Here is a 4,410-nt window from a genome sequence, read left to right as displayed (position 1 = left end):
CCCAATTGCATGCATAGCCTTCCTTGGCGGCTGCTATGGCGGCTGAAATTACCCTCCAAATTAAAAATCTTTCTATGGTTTGTTTGTAACAATGCTTTGCCAACCATGAGTTCTTATTTCACCGTCACATCCTCAACACGGCACAATGTATATTGTGTGGACACTCCACTGAATCATGGTCGCATATTGTATGGGAATGTTCGGCGTGGAGTTCTCTATATAAATTTGGCCCTTTTGCAACCAAGCAAACATCTGGTTGGTGCAAGCTCTGATACCACTTGTCAAGACTCACGCCAGCTGACCTACTTACCATTCACCTCACCACCTGGCTCAAAAGGTTGACCTCAAGTTATACAGTAGCTCGTCTCATTTCATAATATACGGAATCAACTTTCCGTACACTACCGATGTGGGACGACCTACTGTATAACTTGAGGTTAACCTTTTGAGCCACATGGTTAGGCGAGTAGTTAGCAGGTCAGCTGGCGCGCAGGTCATGACAAAACATCCAAGAACAATTAATGCTATTTTCATGCATGAGATTTTCCGGATCTCCAATAGCTGCCAAAAGTTATCAGTGGCTGCTCAAGCAAATCCGTTCTTGACTTTGGGCCAGACATCACCGTCACCCACATGGGTGAATTCCAACAAAACAAACGGAGAAACCAAACCAAAACCAAACAACAAAAACGAATTAGAGAGACCGAGATATACGAAGTTCAAGTTACAGCTGTAAACCTACTCCATGGGCAAGAAAATGAGAAACGATTCCACTATGTGAAGAGAACTATTGTCCGAAGAGTAACAATGGTGACAAACAAACAAAGCTCTCACAAAGAGACACTTTATCTCTAATCAAGTCTCACAAAACTAAATCTCACAAAACTACTAATAGGATTTTTAAACAAGAGACACAGAAAGAACAGAGTTCCACATACATGACCGATATCACACAGATACAGATTCGAAAAATGGAAAAAAAAAATCTGAAATACAGCATCACACCCGGTACATACTCCACCTTTAATTTTGTATACTCCACCTTTAATTTTGTATCCCAAATTTTCAATTACGGCAAACTTAGACTTTAAACATTTCAAGCTTAAACCACTTTTTTTTTCTTCTTTTTTCAGTGCATAAATGCAACCACATTGGAAAGCTGCTTTTTGCCTATAAATTTGCTTCTTCCCCTTACAAAACACACACACACACACCAATCAGAGAACACAAGAAATAGCAATCATGGAGCTATTCTATGCCTCTCTCCTGGCCTTCTTTGTTCTCTCTGTCACCCTATCTCTCCACTTCCTTTTCTACGGCAAAAAAACCGGCTCCGGTCTCAGTAACCTCCCACCCGGCAGTGCCGGGTTCCCGATAGTGGGCGAGAGTCACGAGTTTCTCTCCGCCGGATGGAAAGGTCACCCCGAGAAATTCGTCTTCGATCGCATAGCCAAGTACTCGTTCTGCGAGACTCTTGGGCTCTCCCACGGTCGTGTTCTGCGGGGCGGCCGGCAACAAGTTCCTGTTCTCCAACGAGAACAAGCTCGTCCAGGCCTTGTGGCCCAGCTCCGTCGACGAGATTTTCCCGGCCTCGACTCAAACCTCGTCGAAGGAAGAGGCCATCCGGTTGCAAAAAATGCTCCCCAACTTCCTCAAGGCGGAGGCATTGCAGAGGTACGTGGGAATCATGGACGGGATCGCCCAGCGACACTTTGCGGCTGACTGGAAGAATAAAGACCAGGTGGAGGTGTACCCTCTCACCAAGCACTACACGTTCTGGATCGCCTGTCGATTGTTCGTCAGCGTCGAGGATCCCGGCCATGTGGCCAGGTTCGAAGACCCCTTCACCGCTTTTGCAGCGGGGATATTATCTGTCCCCATAGACTTGCCCGGAACCCCGTTTAACAGGGCGATCAAGGCGGCTCATCTCATCAGGACGGAACTGGTGGCGATTATCAAGCAGAGGAAGCTGGATTTTGCAGAGGGAAAGGCGTCGCCCGCGCAGGATATCTTGTCGCACATGCTTTCGACGAGCGACGAAAATGGAAAGTTCATGCACGAGGCCGACATTGCTGATAAGATCTTGGGGCTGTTGATCGGTGGCCATGACACCGCTAGCTCCTCTTGTGCTTCCGTTGTTAAGTTTCTTGCTGAGTTGCCTGAGGTTTACGAAGGCGTCTACAGAGGTAATTCTCATTTCCTGTCTTCTCTCAAAGTTCTCTTTTTTTAATTTGTGCTTGCCTACAGTCTACCTAAGTTTTCACCGCGGTTTTAAATTGCAGTATCAGGAGACATATAGGTATCGGTGTTACAGCCATATATCGGATACATGTAAGTATATAACAATATCGGATGTATAAAATCTCGCAACATAACGACCAATAAGAGATGTAACGACTTTTATTTAAAAGCTGATTTTCACAGCTTATTATACTTGCATGGTGGGTTTTCTGTACGAAATTGAGAATAGGATTTTTTTTTTTTTTTTGGTATCACATGAATTTTGTCATATACAAGACCTGGAGCCTATGAAAAAAAATTATTAACATATAGCAGTATTTTGTTTGAAGAATAATCAAGGGAAAGTAGCTTATTGTGATTTGAGGTACTTTTTTTACTTCGTGAGAACAGAGCAAATGGAAATTGCAAACTCAAAAGCAGCAGGTGAAATGTTGAATTGGGATGATATTCAGAAGATGAAGTATTCGTGGAACGTGGCATGTGAAGTGATGAGGCTTGCTCCACCAGTCCAAGGTTCTTTCAGAGATGCCATCAATGATTTCATGTACAATGGTGTCTCAATTCCAAAGGGTTGGAAGGTAATTATTATTAATGCATAAAATTGAATCGTTGAAGACGAATAAGGGACCCAGGACACAATGGCATCATAATAAGGAGTGAATGAACGGACACGAACACATCCCGATAATCGTATGCCGCCTAACGCCCAAAGAAAGTCGGCAAGAGACAACCGAAACCAAAACACGAACGAATCCCGATAATCATATGCCGCCTAAGGCCCAAAGGAAGTCGGCAAGAGACCAACGAAACCAAAACACTGATCATATAGCAAAAACTGCAACGAGGAGAACCCGAAAAATTGCCAAATCCTAACACTAAAATCTATTAATTCTATCAATAAAAGTTGATGAAAATTAATCCGTCAACAAGAATTAAAAGGCATACCCAGGTTGTTTTTGCTGTCTAGCGAGGGATCTTGGCTTTTTAATGAGTCAACTATTGGCCTGCAGACTTTTTGTTTTCGTTTTTTGTGATATGTAATTGACGTGAAGATCTGATAGGAGGGAGAAATTTTTCGGTGCTGGTGGGTATATCGCACGTGGTGTCCGCGCGGTACATCTGGGCCGTCCAATGCACTTTTGGACGGCTCAGATTGAAACCTTCTCTCTCCTCTCATCCCACCACTCTCTCTCAGATTGATACCCACTCAGCAATGAAAAATTCTTCGATAGGAGGAGCAATAAGTCTTGGATGGTTGTATTTGAGAGCTAGACAGTTGATATCAACTTTGATGTGAAGATTCCCCCCAGGCCTGTTCACTTAGGCTCTGGTGTGCTAAGGTTCTTATTTTTAAATTATTTATTTTTCGTTTTACGAGATAGGTCATTCTTTTACAAGGCATCACATTTAATTCAAAAAATAAGTAATTATTTCCCTTAACGAAACGGGGCCATAATTATTCCCTCAATTAACATGTCTACTTCAAAAGCTGAAAATTATTTTGTTGTTAATATCTAAATATATTTCCTATTCTATATTGATATGCAAATATATTGGAGTGCGCATTCAACGCACAGGAACGCTGAATTCTTTCCAGAGCTACTGAAATTCAATCCCTCGAGATTTGAGGGGTCTGGACCGGCTCCGTACACATTTGTGCCCTTTGGAGGAGGGCCGAGGATGTGCCCCGGACAAGAATACGCCCAATTGGAAATACTTGTGTTCATGCACAACTTGGTGAGAAGGTTCAAGTGGGAAAAGGTGATTCCTAACGAGAAGATGATTGTCGATCCCATGTCTATTCCTGAAAAAGGTCTTCCAATCCGCCTGTACCCTCACAAGGCTTAGACAGAATAACTCAGATATATTTGAAGGCTAAAACTACTCTAATTCCACCACTTTTGGAGTATTTCAGTTTCAATTAAAGTGCTTTATTCCATGATGAAGGAAAGAAAGCTAAAAATAGTTACAATAAATTGATACAGAATAAGCTGTTTTGCTTGTGAGTCATCTGGCAGCAAGTGGAAATGTATTTTATTTTGTAAAATTCAAATGAAGTGAATGAAATTAAGCAAATGATAATCATTGGGAAATTTACTTTCACTCTTTTCCGTGACACATTTAATTAATTGCTATCTTTTCTTAATACCCATTTTGGGTCAAGTCCTT

At 42.3% G+C, this 4,410-nt stretch overlaps 1 pseudogene; it reads left to right on the top strand.

The window, feature by feature from the left end:
- Positions 1-1,197: 1,197 nt before the first annotated feature.
- LOC131336313 (beta-amyrin 28-monooxygenase-like) lies at positions 1,198-4,089 on the top strand (annotated as a pseudogene).
- Positions 4,090-4,410: the final 321 nt, after the last annotated feature.

The sequence above is a fragment of the Rhododendron vialii genome, chromosome 1a (assembly GCF_030253575.1).
Source record: "Rhododendron vialii isolate Sample 1 chromosome 1a, ASM3025357v1".
NCBI lineage: Eukaryota > Viridiplantae > Streptophyta > Magnoliopsida > Ericales > Ericaceae > Rhododendron > Rhododendron vialii.
Note: the sequence above shows the minus strand (reverse complement) of the source record. Positions and strands in the feature narration are given on the sequence as shown.